The following is a 19,333-nucleotide window of genomic DNA, read 5'->3' on the forward strand; positions in this document are numbered from 1 at the left end:
AAGAAACTGGCATCCAAACCCCAATAAGATGGTTCTTCTGAGACATTAGTCTGCCATCTTCTCCGTCTGCCGGCAGCCGTATTCCACACCTCTTATCTCCCATTTATTGGCCTGTCGTGCGGCAGGCAGAGCAAGCTTGGACTCATTTTACAGTCCCGCGTTTTACGTCACCAGCCCAGACCTGTGTCCCACGTTCCTGTCCAGAGCACATCGTCACTCGGACACCAAATGGAATGAAGCTGGCAAGTGGCTGGGTCAGTTCCTGGCAGAGCAAGGACTTGAAGACAGTCATGTGCCTGAGGCCAGAGCGGTCCCCCTGGGCTGCACTCAGTTACTCCCTCCACTTGGATGAATAATCCGAGTCTCAAACTCACTATGTCGGAACCTGCTCCCCTACAGTCTTCCCTTCCAGGTAAACGGCATCACTGTTCTACCTGCGGTCCACGCCCCACCTCGCCCCTGAGATCTACCCAGGATCTGACCACTTCTCTTCATCATCTCCCGACCCTCTCAGGGTTATGTCCTCGGCTCTTAGCAAGGTCCACAGGCTCTGACCCTCACCGACTCATACCCGACCCATGTCCCCACCCTCTCTTCCCCCTTCCCCTCCACTCTGGCCAGCTGGACCCCTTGGTGTCCTCAAGCAAGTCTAGTACACGCTTGTCTCAGGACCTTTGGTTCCTGCTGTTCTTCTGCCGAGAACACCCTGCCTCAGATTCCCAAAGGGCTCCCTGCTCACTTCCCTCTGGTCTCCACTCAAATAGGACCCTCTGGAGAGGACCCCTGACCTCCTGATACTAAATGCAGCCCACATAATCAACGCCTCCTTTCCGTCTACCCTAGCCCTTTACTTTTGGAATGGCGCCCATCACCACTTGGTGAATAGTTACCTGTTTGTTGATCCGTGTCCTCCAACAGGAACCTGTGGCCCAGAGAGCTGGGATTTGGTTTTCTGTGCTGGCCACTCCTCGCCTCCCCGCTCTGGTCCTCCACCTTCTCTGCCCTGCTCCTGCCCTGGCTGGCCTGCTCTCTTGCAACGGGCTGCCAGCCCAGCAGTAGATGAGGGGTGTGAAGAGAAGGAGTTGGGGGCGCTTCTTCCCCGCTCCCTCCCTGCTCTGTTCAGTGGCTCTGGTAACAGCTACATCCTCAACTCCAGCAGCCCCAGGCGGCCCACCCTCCAAGGCTCTCAACCAGCTCCACAAACACTGCTCCTTCCCCGCCCTCGCACTTGGGCTGACGGCTCCCTGCTGTCCCTTGTTTGTTCCTTTCCCTCTGCCCCGGCCTCTGTAAGTCCTCCCTTCGCCATCTGGGGTGGATTCTGATTCCTCCTGAAACCCTAGCCCTGCCAGCCTGTCACATCCTCTGCTGTGTCCAGCACCTAGGACACTGTTCTGAAAGTAGTGGGTGCTCAATAAACATTCTTCACAATGAATTAGCTAATGAATTAATTAGCAGAACAATGAATGGAAGGAAATCAATATGCTATTTAAAAGAATGAATAGATAAGCGGATGGAGCAAAGCATTTTGTTTCCTTGAAAGAAAAAATGAGTTAAGCAGATGAGTTAGCTTTCATGGAAGCATAAATGGCAAAAAAAAAAAAAAAAGGTGAACAGAATCCCTGGGTTTCTCTGAATTGTGCGCTCAGTGGACCACTGAGCCTGCCTGTCTCCTCCATTGGCTCTCACCCTGAAGGTTAAGATTACAGGAACGTCCTCCCAGGAAGATGCATGCAGAGTCTGAAATCCCCTTGACGTTGGAGCCCCAGCTGCCAACCCCACCTTTCCAGCCTGGTGAGGTCTGGAGGAGGTCAGGAGAAGCCAAGTGCTCCCTCTGGGGAGAGGCAAAGGGGCAGATCACGGGAGGGGCAGAATCAAGGCCGACACCAGCTGATGTCACTGTTGGGCCCAGGCCTGCGGACCCTGTCCAACTTTTACAGCCCTGATCCTGCTTCCGGGGCTATAAACGTCCCAGCAGCAGTGCAGGGGGCTCATTCCCTGAGGAGCAGCCATAGGTGAAGCTACACATGGACACCTATTCGCTGCGTGTTGCCAAGCAAGGTCTCCTCTGGGAAAGAAATCCCTCGGTCCATTCATTCATTCATTCATTCGCTTACTCAGTCATTTATTCAACAAAGGTTTCCCGGGAACTTACTAAGAGGCAGGCCCTTGGTGAGTTGCTGGGATACAGAAATGAATCAGATAAAGTCCCTCCTGGAAGGAGCTGGCACTCATAGGAGGGAGACAGATGCACAGCAGAGAAGTGTAACAGTGCGGAAACTGTCCATCCATCCAGCAGACATGCACTGTATGTGCACTGTGGTCCAGGCACTGTTCCAGGTGCTGGGATGGAGCAATGAAAAAACACAGCAAAAATTCCTGTCCTCGTGGAGCTGACATTCAGGGAGGGAAAGAGATCGTAAATAAAACACATACGTAGATGATGCAGTATATTAGAATGTGAGAGATGCCATGGGGAAAAAAATCATTAAAGGAGGGAGATGGGAGTGTAGGGTGGTGGGGATAAGGAGATAGCAAAATTTTAAAAGGTGGTTCTGGAAGGCATCCCTGCAAAGGTGACATCTGAACAAAGACTTGAAGGAAGGGAGAGGTTGAGCCACCTGGAGCACTGGGCTGTGTGTTGTAATTGTCAAAGACACAAGGGGCTAACTATCCCCGCAGCCCAGAGGGAAAAGCTCTCTGAGTGGGAAGGAAAAGAGATTTCCAGCAGAAGGACAGCTGAGGGAGAAGGGCCAAAAGGGCGAGTAGCTACCGGAGTGTAGACTGAGGGGGTGGGGAGAGTGACAGGAGATCTTTCCAGAGAGGTCGGTGAGACAGGAAGATGGGATGAACCCAGTTGCTTGGACTGGGTCCTGTTGGCAAGGGATTTGCTTTGAGTAGTGGGATGGTGAGCGATAGAGAGATTAAGATGCTGATACTAGACCACTAAACCAGCTTCAAACCCCAGCTCCACCACTGGCTCTGTGACACTGGCAAGTCACTTAACCTCTCTGAGCCTCAGTTTCTTCCCTATCTGTAAAAGACAAGAGTCACAGAACCCACTTCACAGGACCAAGTGTCTTAGAACTGTGTCTGCATCATTTATTCCTCTGAAAGAGCACGGAGGGGCCGGGCCAGCCTGGAGGAAGGGAGGCGCATTTGAGAGCTTGCAAGGTCTTTGATCACATGTCCTAGAGCAGGACGTTTGTATGTAAAGATGATTTATCCCTTTGCTCGATGCCTGATTCCTAAGCACTAGCCATCTTCCAGGCAACATGCTGGAGATACAGACATGGATCTGCCCTCTTGGGTTTGCAATCTGGGTGTAGGGGTATGGATTCCAACATGCACCATCCAGGGTAGGCTTGCATAGCTTGTGGAGTCAAGGGGCAAAGCCTGACTCTGAAAAAACCTAGAACACCAGAGAGGGCAGCGACAGCATGACGTCGGTCACTGCCACCACCTGGAGAGTTCCTTAAAAACAGATTTCTGGCCCCCACGCAGACCCACTGATTCTGAAAACCCAATGGGAGGGTCTAATAAACTATCATTCAATGTGCCCAGGTAATTCTAATTATCAGCAAAATTGGCAAATGCTGATCCAACACAACCCCCTCTTTTTGCAGACAGGAAGCGTGGCGTCCAGAGGCTTGCCCGAGGATGAGCCTCCAGGGTATAGCCGAGGCAAGGCTGGAAATCAGAGTCCTCGCATCCCCATCTGCATTCATTTCCTAGGGCTGCATGACAAAGCACCACACACTGGGTGGCTTAAAATCACAGACATGTGTCCTCTCACACTTCTAGAGGCTAGAAGTCTGAGACCAAGGTGTCAGCAGGGCAAGGCTGTTCTCTCTTGAAGGATCCAGGGAGCATCTGTCCTGTGCCTTTCTCTCACCTGCTGGTGTTGCTCGCCATCCTTGGCTTATAGCCAAACAACTTAACTCTGTCTCTATCCTCACCTGGCCTTCTCCATGTATGTCCCCTTCTTGTAAAGACATAGGTCATCTTGGATTAGGGCCCACCCTACTGCAGTGTGACTTTATCTTAACTAATTCCATCTGCAATGACCCTATTTCCAAATTAAGTTCACATTCTGAGATACTTGGGGTTAGGACTTCAACATCTCTTTTGGGAGACACAGTTCAACCTGCAACACCTTCAAGGCTTGTGCATTCCTCCCGCTGACATATTTAATGGTTATGAGCCTCCTAATTCTGGGAAGATCTCAGGGTACCGACACTAAAATAAAACGGATAAAACAAGACTAAGGTAATAAGAAATAATGAATAAGTAATAAAACGGAAGAGGGGACATAACTGTAACAGATGCTTGAGCTAGAGACGGTTTGAAGCCACTGATGACTCAGATTCACTCTGAGTGTCTGGACTCCTGACTCCCCACGGGAGCTATCTTTACAGGAATGTGGCCAGGCGTCTGCAAAGGACCCCTTCAAGCAAAGGGAAAGTTGATGATGTGAGAGTGTGTCTCCTGGACTTCTGAACTTAAAGATGTTACCCCCAAGCCTGTTTCACACGTTATTCTAGAAAATGGATGAGATAATGCAAATTAAATAACTGGGATAAATAACATTTTTATAAATCATTGTAACTTACAAAACTTTTTCATGTTTATTAGCAGAGATAATCTTCCCCAGAATCTTGTGGGGTGGATGGACTCACACCTTACACTCACAATAAAAGACTGAAGGACAGAGAGGTAAGTCAAGGCCACAAAGTGAGTTGTAAATGGGTCACAACTAAACCAGGCTCCCTGGCTCTCAGCCCAGGCCTCTCCCCACTATTTCCCCCAGCAAGGCTTTAATGCTCCCCACCACTCTTTGCATGCTCAGTCTGCAAAGTCATCATAGTCAATCAATCAGTAAGTGTGTAAGTAAATGGTTATATTCAATTAAAATATTATACATTCTGGTTACTACTTAACTGACATTATCTCATCTGTTTTTAACAAGCTATGAAATAGCCTAAGCAGACATCAGCTCCAAGGCTGGAATAAAGTCACAGGCCACCACCATCCCAGCCCTGTGAGGTTCTTGTACTGGATGGTACTCATAGAAGATGCCAGAAGGAACAGAGGCCACTCCCGGCCCCCATTATGGGCTCCAACCTCCTCTCCAACATAGCTTCCTTCCAGCTAAGAAAGACCACCACTTCCTGGAGAGTTCTCAAGCCAGAGTATATGGGGCTGAATTGACTTGAAAGGATCCTTTGAAAGGTATTGAAGAGAGTTGCTGAAATGAATAGGCTGGGCTCTGTAGCTAAGCTGGAGTTTGGAACCCAAGCAAAGATGGAAATCAATACGTACTACATTTGTCCTTTGACAAGCAATGGATTGTTATTATTAGGAGCTTATCCTGTGCTAGACCCTCAAATAAATTTGCATTTCATCCCCCCGATCGTACTGCAATAATCCATTTTTTGATGAACACGCAGAGACACAGAGAGATGAAGTGGCTTGCCTGCTGTCAAAGAGCAGAATTGTGTGTTCTGCTGCCTTTGTGTGTAGCCTTTTGCCAAGGGTGTCACCCTGGTGCAGAGGTGTCCCTCCTCAGTCAACCTCTCCAAGCACTTCCTGGGACCAGGCTGCGGGCACAGCAGGGAGTACGTAGGTATGGAATTCTCCAGATGTTCACACCTGTATCTCTGGGCAGCAAATATTGAGGTACTAGATGTGGAAAGTTACTCACCATCCTGCAGGTTTCCGCCCAGGAAACACTTCTGCCAAATGCACCCTTGAACCATGCTCCTGCATTGGGCATTCGTGCTGCTTCTCTGCCTCCCTCCTGTCCTAGGGACTCGGGTTGGACTTGTTCAGAGAAGCCTTACCTCCTGCATTTAGCACAGAGTTTCCCCAGAAAGCCCCTCAGTGCACCCAGAACTGCAGCCTCTGTGCCCCTCACTGCCCTGGGGTGGGCATTGGCTCAACACCTCCCAGAAGTCAAAGCGTGATTGGCTGGCATCGGCTGGCCAGCATCCTCCCTGCTCTGCTATTTGGCAGACCGTGGAGTATCTCCCTTTTTCCTGAGCAAGGCCTTGACCTTTATAAAATGAATGGTTCCTAAGTGCCCTCTGAAGGACCAGGACCAGGGCCAGGTTGGCTAGTGAGAACAGGGATTTTTCCAAGCCTGCCCCTTGGGATTCTGATTTAATGGATCAGGGATAGGGCATGGCATCTGAAATTTAACAAGTACCCACTCCACTTCACCCCACCCCATCCTGAATGATCCTGATGTGCAGCCTTCAAGCAAATCATCAGCTTTTGAATGTTTCCCAAACTTCAGCCTTAGCTGGCTGCCTTGATGATGTGTTACTTTTTTTTTTTTTTGCGGTACGCGGGCCTCTCACTGCTGTGGCCTCTCCCATTGCGGAGCACAGGCTCTGGACGCGCAGGCTCAGCGACCATGGCTCACAGGCCCAGCCGCTCCGTGGCATGTAGGATCCTCCCAGACCAGGGCACGAACCCGTGTCCCCTGCATCGGCAGGCGGACTCTCAACCACTGTGCCACCAGGGAAGCCCCAATGATGTGTTACCTTAAGCAGAGTTATTTATATTTTGTACCCAGCTTTGCCCTAAGACAGTGGTTCTCACCCTGGCTGTTCATTAATACCCCTTGGGGAGTGTTATATAAAACCCAAAGCCAGGCCCCTCTGAGCTGGAGCATTTTAAAACCTCCCTGGGCAGTTGTAAGGTATGGCCAGGGTTAAGGACCACAGCCTTAAGTATGATATGCATGGAATCTACTAGATATTGAAACATATGCATAAATGCTAACATAAGAGCATGCTCTTCCACAACAAACCAAAAAGCATCCTGGGTTCCGTGCTTTGAGAAACCCTGGCAGAGGTCGCTATCATGCCTATTTTACAGATTTGGAAACTGAGGCTTAGAGGCTCCCAAATGCTGACTCTTCTAGAATTAGGACGTTACTTGCAGAGAATTCAATTTCAGCCACCCAACTCTAAACAACATGCTTTTTCTGCCCGGTCAGGGGCAGAGAAGTGAGTGGTCCTGCCTTCCAGTGGGGTGGGATTGAGGGGTGATGGGACTCACTCTGTGTACCAGTTTGGAACACAGGCTAAGATGAGCTCTCCAAAAGACCTACCTTGGGAATCAAGTGTGTTCAGATGTATGCAGAACTCTGCAAAGAGTCTGGCTTTACCACACTCACCTCGTGATTAATTCCCTCTGGTTTCTTCTGAGATTAGCAAAAAGGAATAGTTTTACTACTATCAGAGAAGCCAAGCTCTAATCAGCATTAGAAGGATCAGATTTGTCATGATTCCATCATTTGTGTGGCTCATAGGCTGGCCCGTGACCTTTAGTTCCTGGCAAAGCCTAATTACAGGAAAGCTGTGCTCAGTTTGAAAACTGGCTGCCTGTTTACTGATCCAATCTAATTAGCTTCAGATTCCCTGACCAGCTCAAGAACAATGAGCTGCATCTTGGGTTCACCAAAGTGAGTAAGGAGGCCTCCCTGTTCCCGGGCAGCCCGAGGCAGTTGTATTTATAGTCTGATTCTTCAAGGGCACACAAAATCCCCGTCTTGATGGGCACAGTAGAAAGCCGGAAGGGATTTCCCAAATTAATTTTTTTCCTAAAGACAACGAGTGCTTCTGATTACAAAATCCTAGCATATCAGTCCTAGCCATGATGGGATCAGAAGAATCATGTTACAGACTTTCCTTTTAGAAATGAGGTCAGAAAGGGCTCAGAGGGACATGCTGGTTAGCAGAAGTGGAAGGGGATGATGCTACGTGTCCTGAGGCTGACTTCATTCTAAATTCTGAGCACTGTGGATGCTGAAATGAATAAGGCTTAACTCCTGTCCCCTAGGAATGCGCTATGGATGGGGAAGTGGGTCACAGACATGACGGAAGTTTCCAGCATATTCTAACAGAGGCAGAGGTGGGACGCCAGAGAGGAGGCATGTGGCTGTGTTGTTTGATGTTTACCCATTCTTGTATTCATTTATTCACTCACTCACTCATTCATTCATTCATTCATTCACAGTATGTACCAAGCATCTATTGCATGTCGGGACCACGCTGTTCAAGGCATCATGGACCCAGAGCTGAACAAGGCAGAGAAAGTCCCTGTCCTCCTGGTCCTTCACACAGTGGCTAATCAGACAGGAAACAAGCATGCGCTTGAATGGATGTTTAGGTACAATTATGGAAAACTCGAGAAAGTGGTGTAAGGTGGTGTGAGAGAGAACATCGGGATTCTGACCTAAACTGAAGAGTGAGAATTAACCCCACATGGACATAGGTGGGGTTGGCAGTGGGGTCTGGTGAAAGGAGCAGCGGGCAGTGGGGGCCGGGGCTGGGAGGGGCTAGTGTGTGAGGGTGTGAGAGACCAGCGTGGCTGGAGCCGCAGCCGTGGGGTTGGGCAAGTCCTGCCTTGGAGACGAGGTTAGGGAGGCAGGGTTGCATCCTGAGAACAAAGTATTGAAGGTTTCTACATTTAGGTGGGGGGTTGAGGGAGACAATGAGGCAGGCTCTTACAGAGGCCTCTCGGGCAGTGCATGTTGCTGGGCCATTAGCGTTGGGGGGAGATTTGAGGATGGTGACCGAGTGGAAGCAGGAAGACCCAATCTGGTCCATACAAGGGGTGATGGAGGCTTGGACCAGAGTGAGGCTAGGAGCTGTGGACGACTCGTGACGTGGTTCCAGGGACCACAGGAGACCACCCGTGCTGAGGCCCGCACACACAGCCTGGTCCACGGGAACGGGAGACCTGGCTTAGCCCGTCCTGCCCTCAGACCGTGCCGGACAGGCGACCGTTACCCTCCTTCAAGCTCTCCAGGAAGCCTCAAAGGAAGACAGCGCAGCACTGTGGGCGGCGGAGGGACTTTGGCTTCGGAGACACACTGAGCAGTTCTGATTCTGCTGACTTAGCTGTGTGACCCTGGGCGAGTTGTGTAAACACGCTGAGCCATGATTTCCACTTCGAGAAAGGAAATGGGAACCTCTCTCTGCAGGTCGAGGGCTGCAGCAAATGAAGATGCGGTGAGTCAGGCCCTGAGGGGCAGCTCGCTAAACCTTAGCCCCCTCCCTCCATCTTTTGTAGCACATATTTCTCTCTCCATCCCCTTCCAGGGCTAAAGAGTCTCTGAATATCTAACTCAACTTCCTCTTCTTGTCCTGTGCTCCATGAAAATCAAATTTCTGCTCTTAATGGTTTATTATAACTGCCTTGAGTCTGTGATGTTGGAAGATATTACTGGAAAGAACTAAGATGGTTTGTCTTGCAATAGATGGGATAAACAAGTGAGATGCTTCATTGTGCCAGGCCGCTCTGTCCACCAGCCCAGGTCTCCTCACCAGCCTGGCTCTGTCAGACACCTATCTACCCACCCCTGGACTGCTTCCTTCTGTCTCAGAGGGCTTCCAGGCAGATGCTGGGTGTATCCGAAACACCCACCTCCCTCTGTTCTGCTTCTTTGCATCATACTCATCTCTTAAAGCTCAACCCAAGTCTTGCCTTTTCTAAGAAATCCTCAATATCTACCCAGAAATTTTCTGGAGGTAGTACTCTTTATTTTTTACTTTTTACTTTTGGTTGTGTTGGGTCTTCATTGCTGCACACAAGCTTTCTCTAGTTGCGGCGACAGGGGCTACTCTTCGTTGTGGTGCGTGGGCTTCTCGTTGCGGTGGCTTCCTTTGTTGCAGAGCACAGGCTCTAGGGCATGCAGGCTTCAGTAATTGTGGCACACGGGCTCAGTAGTTGTGGCTTGTGGGCTCTAGAGCACTGGCTCAGTAGTTGTGGCACATGGGCCTAGTTGCTCCACGGCATGTGGGATCTTCCCAGATAAGGACTTGAACCTGTGTCCTCTGCATTGGTAGGCGGATTCTTAACCACTGCGCCACCAGGGAAGCCCCTGGTTGTAGTACTCTTTTTTTTTTTTTTTTTACGGTACGCGGGCCTCTCACTGTTGTGGCCTCTCCCTTTGCGGAGCACAGGCTCCGGACGCGCAGGCTCAGCGGCCATGGCTCACGGGCCCAGCCGCTCCGCGGCGTGTGGGATCTTCCCGGACCCGGGCACGAACCCGTGTCCCCTGCATCAGCAGGCGGACTCTCAACCACTGCGCCACCGGGGAAGTCCCTGTAATACTCTTTTTAAAATGGAGAAACTAAGCTTAAAACACTTGGTATCCATGATCAAGTCCAAATTCCTCAGCCAGATACGCACTAGCCTTCACTGCTTGGTCTCACTATCCATTTCTAGCCAAGAAGTAACAAATGAAGCATCCCTCTCCCCTCCCCAGTCCCATGGCAGACATTATTAATGACTCGGACTACTCTTCCCACTAAGCCCAGATTCAGCTTCAGAATCCTTCTCAACACAGCACTACAAGCATCAGGGGCACCCAGACACCTGGGTGGGAAAGGGCGTGCCGCCCGCCTGTCCTGGCAGCTGCCTCGAGGCTGCAGTGTGAGTGCCACAACCTCGGAGCCTGCGTGCACTTACTCCTTGCGCTGCCTCCTCTACCTACTCACCGCTGCCCAACACCAAGTTGCCTCCTTCATAAGATGGTCCAGCACAGCCAAGAGGCATGAGTGTTGCCTTCATCTGCTCGAGGATTCTGCCCTGGGGCTGCCAGCACCAAGTTCCTCCTGAGCCCAGTGACTCTGGGAGGAACTCAGAACGGCGAGAACACCCTTCACTGATTTGTTTTTTAATCACAGGGGATGAGAGCTGAAAAGGGACATTATAAACATGGGTTAGGCTTTATTCTGGACAAGCTTCTGCACCAAGACTCCCATGGCCTGGTTCAGCAGAGGCTGGGTTCCTCTGAAAGTTTGTCATTCTTAAAATATGTATGTGGCGAAGCTCCTAGATGGTCAAATCCTTTCTCCATCCCTAAGGGGCTGAGTCTTCCTTGTTGGTTATCCAAATATGGCTGTTTCTGATTTCATTGTCAAGGCCTGTGTCCTACACTCATCTACTCAATTAATCAATCAGTCATCAATACTGACACCTACAGAGTACCTGACCAACCTGGGCTGGTCCCGGGGGCACAGAGGTGAACAAGCCACCTGGTCCATGCCCTTGTGGGGCTGACTTCCTGGTGCTACCGTCTGAAATCCGGGATGAGGCCCATCCAAGTGATTCCCTTGAAGAGCCATAGGATCTCCTGTTCTTAAACCCGAGGGCTCATGTCACCCCAAGCCCTGGCTCCCTACAGATCCCTCCACACTTCTCAGGGGTCCCCCCCTTCTCACGGCTCTCTCCACCTCCATCCCTGGGGACCTTGCTGTCTTCTGTGATTGTTTCCCCATGAAGCCTTCCACCAGTGCCCACTCCCTCTCCCCAGTCTACCCCACCCCTGTCAGTCCTGACAGGCACCGCATAGCTTTCCCCAGAGTCTTTCTCCCAGTCCCCACAGGGACACAAACGGAAGAAGGAGGATGACAAACTGGGAGAATCATGGACTCACACAAGATAGAGAGAGCAGGGAGTCCACTGAAATATATATTCGGTGTATGTTTTTTTTTTCAAGTTTAAGCCATTTAATTCATTAACAAGTTTAAGTGAAATGCACACAGGAGGAACTGGTTCCATTCTCTCCTGTCAGCTGGAACATTCTGACACCTCTGGAGGGGCAGGATCTCCTGAGTGCAGCCCAGACCTGGAGAAACCACCCAGCGTTTGCCTTTGGTGGTGGCAGTGAGACCACGGTCAGAGCCGGTCACCTGGTGTTTTATGCGGCTTCATTTTCACAAGTCCGTAGCCTCAGCCCAGGGGCAGCCGGAGCCCAGAACCTGGGACCCGAGGGGTTGCACTCAAATCTCACCTCCTCTCCCTGCTGCCTGTGATTCCAGACAAGTCCCTTCACCTCCTGGGGCTTCTGTCCCCTGATCTGTAAATAGGGGTGAAGACCACGAGACCAGCCTCACAGGAGTGCTGTGCGGATCAAGCCAATATGTGCGCAGTGCTTACGACAGCATCTGCTGCTAGAAACACTTGATAACAGGCGGGGAAATCAAGGCTCAGAGGGGAGGCTGTCAGCCCGAGGTCACACAGGAAGACAGGGGGCACAGTGCCCCTGAGCCAGCTCCCTCCGCCATGCACTAGCTCCTGAGGCATGTCAGAGGCCACTGGCTCTCAGGTGAGGGATTTCCTCTGTACCTGGGCATGGGGTCAGGACACGTAGGAAAGCGCCAGTGTTGCTGCTGACCTTTGACCCATAGGGACCTGGGATCACTTGGCTTTGGACTGACTCCACCGTCAATCTCAGCACTAAAGCCCATCAATCCATCCCTGAATTCCTGAACCCTGGTCCAGCACGGGCCCTATTGCCTTCTTTTTATTTTTATTTTTTTTGGTACGTGAGCCTCTCACTGTTGTGGCCTCTCCCGTTGCGGAGCACAGGCTCTGGACGCGCAGGCTCAGCGGCCATGGATCACGGGCCCACTGGACCAGGGCACGAACGCGTGTCCCCTGCATCGGCAGGCAGACTCTCAACCACTGCGCCACCAGGGAAGCCCCCTATTGCCTTCTTTTAACATGCTGGCCTCACTTTTTTTATTTTTTTATTTTTTGCGGTGCGCGGGCCTCTCACTGTTGTGGCCTCTCCCGTTGCGGAGCACAAGCTCCGGACGCGCAGGCTCAGCGGTCATGGCTCACGGGCCTAGCCGCTCCGCGGCATGTGGGATCTTCCCGGACCGGGGCACGAACCCATGTCCCCTGCATCGGCAGGCGGACTCTCAACCACTGTGCCACCAGGGAAGCCCACTGGCCTCACTTTTTACCATTTGCTTTTGGTGATCTGGGCCCCACTCCCTGAAGAACACTGCTGGCCTGCAGATTTCTGAGGTCCTAGGCCTGGCCCTTCTGAGAGGTGACTTGCAGAAGAGCATCCTCAGCACCTGGGCTGGGCTTTGTCTACTGTGCCACCAAGATCCCTGGTGTTTGCCCTCGGTCCCGTGCATCAGCTCTCTCCAGTGACTCAGCATGAGGCCAACTTAAGTCATCCTTCCTGCACCTGATGCCCGGCTCCCCCAGTGCTGCCTGGTTGCCCATGGTACCCTTGCTCCTTGACCCTTGGCCTTCTCTCAGCACCAGCAAGAAGTTTGTCTGGGATCAGCCCGCAGGGGTCCTAGGGCCCTCCCCTCAGTCCCGGCTGCTTGACCCTGAGCCATGATTGTCTCTTCCAAACTTCAGTGTCTGCGTCTGTGAAATGGTAATAACAACAGAAAACCCCACCTCACCGGCTGGGAGGGATTCTTGGATCCTCCAGAAAGCTCTCTCTGTGACTGCCTCGGACAATCTACTGGGACAACACCAACGATAAATGGTAGCTGTTGTTATTAGACCAGAGTTCACAGTTAGTCCACATGTTTCCATTTTCACACTTTTTGTAACAAAGAAGAAAAATATACATAGCATAACACTTATGAGCACAGAGGTGAGAGCTAGCAAAGTTTGGGTTCTACTTCTTGCCAATTGCGTGACCCTGCAGGAGTTTCCTTAAACCTCAGTGTTCATTTCTTCATCTGTAAAATTGAAAAATGATATCTAACTCATGAGCTTTGTGTTAAGATTAAAAGAGATAACGTATGAAAATGTCCTCTCCCAGTGTTGACAGAGAGTAAAAGGAAATCCATAAACAAGGTCATCACTGTTACTATGTTACCATTGTGTACAGGTAATTCCAGATGGTTGTTTCCATACTCTATTTATACTTTGTCATCCTGCTTTTTCCAATTTATGTTCCAGAATATTCCCATCATCATTAACATTATTGTACTGACTGTATAAATACTCTGTCTTTTAGGTGCTCATATGTCCTTTAACCAATTGGTCATGGTTGATTTCCTTTTTTGAATATTACAAACAGCTCCGGAATAGACATATGTGGGCAAATAGGTCCTCCAACATTGCGATTCTTTCCTTGAAATCAATTTCATGAAATGGGATTACTGCATCAAAATGCAATGCACAAGCACAAAATGCAACGCACATTTTTAGGTTTCTTGATGTACATTGATATTTTGGGTTCCAGAAAATTTATACAAATTTGCATTCTTGGGGATGTATACAAGGCTGCATGACACATCACTCCCTCCTCTGACTTACTAAGGAACTATCTGAGCCTCTCGACTCAGTTCTTTCTGCTCCCGCGTCATGGCATTCTCTTGTTTAGGGACAGTGCCCGTTTGTTGAGTCATTCACTCATTCACTCATTCATTTATTCATTCAATGCTTAATTCTCAACTTTCATGTTATTTGGCCTTTTTTTCTTTTTTTAAAAACAGCTTTGTTACAGTGCAATTTATATGCCACAAAAGGCACCTTTAGAAGTGTATAATTAAATAGTTATAGAGTTAGGCAACCACAATCTAATTTTGGAATATTACCACCATGCCTGAAAAGAAACTCATGCCCCCTTACAGACACTACCCCTCCACGCGCCTCCCCAGCTTTGGCAACTTCTAATCTAAGTTCTATCTCTGTAGATTACAGATATGCCTTTTCTGGACTTTTCTTATAAACAGGATTACACAGAACATGACCTTTTGTGTCTGGTTTCTTTCACTTAAGCATGACATTTTTGACGTTCATCCTGTCCGCCAGCGTCTTCTTGATAAACCTTCTTCACTTGGCTTGCAAGACACTGAGTTTTTTGTTTCCCTACTACGCTAGTTATTCCTTCTCCTGGAGCTGGGACTTGGGGCAGTAAGTGAGATCTTCACCTTGGGAGCAAAATCGAAGGAGGTATTGAAAAATTCAGTCATCGAGATAAATAATATTTAACACAGTATTTCCAAAAAGTCAAAATGAACAAAAAAAACTCCATGATGAACAAAATATCAACATTTTAAATAAAGGCAGGATCTAGTGGGGGATGAGGGGGAGGCCAGTGAGGTGCGTTTTACAAGCATAGAATCGGATCCTGAGACAAGGTTTTCCACCCACATTCTCTGAAAAACAGCCTTTGGCATCCCGTGGCCACTTTCCCTGCTTTAATTCTTCTTCCTAAACCTTTGTTACCCCTTGTCTGTCCCTTATGTGTTTATTTATTTGTGGAGTGTGTGTGAGGGCTGATGAATTTCAAAGAATGAGGCCAGATGAGCAGGTGCAGCCACCTCAAGGAGCAAAGAGTTCCACTATCGTTTGGTTTCTTCCCTTAGACTAGATTTCAATAAAGGAGCTACTGTGTCAAAATAAGCCCAATGCACAGTTCTAAGTTTCTCTTTTAAAAAAAAATATTTATTTATTTATTTTTGCTGTGTTGGGTCTTCGTGGCTGCGCACACGGGCTTTCTCTAGTTGCAGCGAGCAGGACTACTCTTTGTTGCGATGCGCAGGCTCCTCATTGCGGTGGCTTCTCTTGTTGAGGGTTCTAGGCTCGCAGGCTTCAGTAGCTGTGGTGCGTGGGCTCAGTAGTTGTGGCTCGTGAACTTAGTTGCTCTGAGGCATGTGGGATCTTCCTGGACCAGGGCTCAAACCCGTGTCCCCTGCATTGGCGGCAGATTCTTAACCACTGCACCACCAGGGAAGCCCCTCTAAGTCTCTTGACGTCTGTCAATGTTTCACATCAATGTTTCACCCAAGGACACAGAGAATGTCTCCTTCTCTCCAAAGAGCATGTTGGACGACGAACTAAGAATCCTGAACTTTATTCATAAGCATGGAGGGCTTTTAGACAAAGGAGCACTGTGGTCCCCAAATCAGTATCAAACATCTGTTCACAGCACCAGAGAGAGGAGAGGATGCACTACAGCAGGGCTGACGAATGTTTTCTCTAAAGGGCCAGATGGTTTTCAGCTTTGTTAGCCATACAATCTGTTGCTACTATTCAACTCTACCACTGGAGCATGAGAGCAGCCTGAGATGTGTACATAGATGAGTGTGCCTGTGTTACAATAAATAAAGAAAACTTTATTTACAAAGACAGGCAGTGGGCCAGATTTGGCCCATGGGTCATAGTTGGCTGCCCCTGTTCTAGAGTGTTCATGTAAGCTCATGAAATCTCTGACTTAATGCTTAGCGCAGAGGCAGCCTGGAATGTCCCTCGGAACAGTTCTTAGCAGGAGTGCTTTACTAAGAACTTTCCCCAGACAATGTAAGTGCCACTCACAGAGCACCCTCACCCATGTGCAATGAGAGTTTGAGGAAGGATGGGTGGCGGGTGGCGAATGAGTACGTGAGTGAATGGATGACTGTCCATCAGCGAAGAACAGCTGAGGACACAGGGCAGGGGGAACTGGGGGGCATGCAAAGGCGGTTCCACGAAGACGACACTTCCTCTCCCTCTACCTCTGTCTCAAGGAGTAACACCATCAAACCCCCTGCTGCTCCAGCAGGATAAGAGCTAGCTAACCTGTCCTCCCCCTCCTCCTGGAACCCCACATCCAGGTGATCCCATCTCAGAGGATGTCTCTACCTGGGTTCTCTGCATCCCCACCGCCATTCTCGCAAGCCAGGCTCTTGTCCTGTCCCACCTGGACATCAGCCTGGCTTCTGGTCTCCAGCCTCTTGTCCGATTCTCTATAGTATCCTCTGGGGTAATCTTTCCTGAAGGCAAACGGCATCGTCAGTTGTCTGCTCAAAAGCCTTCAGTGGCTCTCAGCTGTTTCTAGATTAAGTCTACATTTAGAGGAAGAAGGAAGAAAATAAGGCAAGAAGGAGGGAGAGGAGGAAGGGAGGGAGGGAGAGGAGGAAGGGAGGGAGGGAGGGAGGACAAGAGTTCAGGAGAGCCTGTCCTGGGGCAGCACTGTGCCAGCAGCATCCCTGAATTGTCTCACTCTCCCCTCACCCCTCACGCCTGCCCCCATGACACACGAAGCCCTCACAGTCCTGCCCGGACACTGCACCCGCCTCTCCCAGCCAGGCATGCCCTTCACCTGCCCTCTTTTTTTTGTTTTTTTTTAACATCTTTATTGGAGTACAATTGCTTTGCAATGGTGTGTTAGTTTCTGCTGTATAACACAGTGAATCAGCTATACATATACCTATATCCCCATATCTCCTCCCTCTTGTGTCTCCCTCCCACCCTCCCTATCCCACCCCTCTAGGTGGTCACAAAGCACCCAGTGGATCTCCCTGTGCGATGTGGCTGCTTCCCACTAGCTATCTATTTTGCATTTGGTAGTGTATATATGTCCATGCCACTCTCTCACTTCGTCCCAGCTTACCCTTCCCCCTCCCCGTGTCCCTGTGCTCTCTTCACCTGACAGATTCCTACTCATTGTTTTAGGATTTGCCTCCAATCCAAATTTTCCAACGTAGCCTTCAGGGACAGCTTCAGGCAAGTTCCGTTTTCCCCTGGAGTCAAGAACGCTCCATTCCCATGCCTGGGGCCAGGCCCAGTGTGGACACCTAGCCAGCAGAGTGTAATAGATCAATGCAATCAGCTTCTATTTTGGAGAACTGATATTGATCAGGCTTTAATGGTAATTATTTATTTGTTTGCTTGACTCTTCAAAATTAATCCTTGAGTAAGCCCATCAGTACCTAATGCCAAGTGAAGAGACTGAAAGAGAAACAGCACCTCACCATACCATTTAGTAACCTGATTTCCAGGTTTCCTGCTCACTTCCCAAGAGAGAAAAGCGACCTTTGAATACCTCTCTGCGCAAGTGCTTTCAGTGTTGTCTTGCTTACCCCTACGACACAACAGCACTGTCATTCCCATGTTATGGCTGAGCGACCTGACTCAGAGAAGTCAAGTAATTGTCTTAGGTCACACAGCCAGGAATTGGACTGATTGCTCTCAGTCTTTCCCCACACCAGGCTGTTCCCAGATCCAAGAGAAACTAAACTGCCGTTGTGGTGCTCTCTCTCCATCAGTGTGGTAACACTACAGAGCCACGCTCCCCTCTGAATTTTATAGGAGCAGGGGACAGGGGAGGTCTCCTAAACCAGCTGCTGCCTGTTGGCTTTCTGGCCTTTTAGAGGGTCTTGTGTTGGAAGAATCTGGAGAGGAAGAACATGATCTCCAGCATCAGTAACCCTGAGATGGATTGGTTTGGAGTCTCCTAAAAGCATTGTAAGCAAGAGGCTTCTTGATGTACAGTATCCGGTGGCTGCTGATCTAGCCACAGAAAAATCTCAGTTCAGTATGGCCTTTGCAGAGGCTAAATAGATTTCAGGTCATCCTACCTTTGTGGCTTGAGTGGGAGGGAGCTGAAGTCCCTCCTTGAAGACAGGGCTTAAGAGTGAAACCCTGACTTCATGGCATCATGGACCCAGGTTTTCGACATAGACCCCTGGTGTGCTATAGCATTGAAGCACCACCTACGATGATGATCTCTCCCTTTGGGGGTTGGGGGTGTCAGCCCCTCAGATCCTCTGCTTCTCACCGTGACTATTAGTTGTTGGCTGTCCAACATCCTAAGAGAAGATGGGAAAGGTCTGTAAGGTTGTGGTTTGTGGCTTGTTATCTGTGGGGAAAATGGCAATTTTGTAGTAGCTCCTTTATGGGAATCATCCTATTGGAATGGAGGACTGTGAAACAATGGAAGATGTGTATATGGCTTCAGTGGAAACAGATCGGGGAGTCAAGGAACAGTTACATCTTTACGACACCAGGGGCCTATAGGAAGGTGTGGAGCTGCTAAAGCATTATTTTTCATGTGCCGATGGCTTCGTTTTTCTGTACAGTGTGAATAACCTTGAATCCTTTCAAAGAGTGGAGCTTCTGAAGAAAGAAATTGATCAGTTCAAAGACAAAAAAAGAGGTGGCAATTGTGTTAGGAAACAAAACTGACCTTTCTGAGCAGAGACAAGGGGATGCCGAAGTGGCACAGCAGTGGGCCAGGAGCGAGAAGGTGCATCTGTGGGAGGTGACGGTCACAGACTGCAAGACCCTGATCGAGCTCTTAACCCTGCTAGCCCGCAAACTCTCCCAGCCCCAGAACATAGCGAGCTTCCCTCTGCCTGGGAGGAGAAGCAAAGGCAACTACAGCTCTGAGAACTAAACCCTAGGGTGCACAACTGTCCCTTGAATAGTGACTGCCTCGAGGTGTCCGTGAGCTCATGTAAAACAGGCCATTTCTATCTAGGTTTGGTCCTTAGGAAACCCCTAGGGAAGTAATTTAATGCACTTTTAGTTATAATTCAGTTACTATTGCCTGACATGAAGTAATATATTTGCATTCTCCTTGTTTCAAACTTGTCCCTGAAATTAGCACCTTTGTTACCTATATTGTGTTGCATTTGTCAAGAGAATAAAATAAAGTTTGGGTGGTATGCACAGGTTAAAAAAAAAAAAAAAGCACCAAGGCAAAAATCAACAAACCCACTCCTTCCAGCCCTGGTATTAGGTGAAATGCTGACTGATGCGGGCTGATGGCAAAGGGGGGCAGCCC

At 49.5% G+C, this 19,333-nt stretch overlaps 1 pseudogene across 1 annotated transcript; it reads left to right on the forward strand.

The window, feature by feature from the left end:
* Window positions 1–18,366: 18,366 nt before the first annotated feature.
* LOC307055019 (NF-kappa-B inhibitor-interacting Ras-like protein 1) lies at window positions 18,367–18,943 on the forward strand (annotated as a pseudogene). Its single transcript has one exon. The product of its transcript is annotated as an NF-kappa-B inhibitor-interacting Ras-like protein 1 (transcript).
* Window positions 18,944–19,333: the final 390 nt, after the last annotated feature.

Source organism: Hyperoodon ampullatus, assembly GCF_949752795.1.
Source record: "Hyperoodon ampullatus genome assembly, chromosome: 1".
NCBI classification, from domain to species: Eukaryota; Metazoa; Chordata; class Mammalia; order Artiodactyla; family Ziphiidae; genus Hyperoodon; species Hyperoodon ampullatus.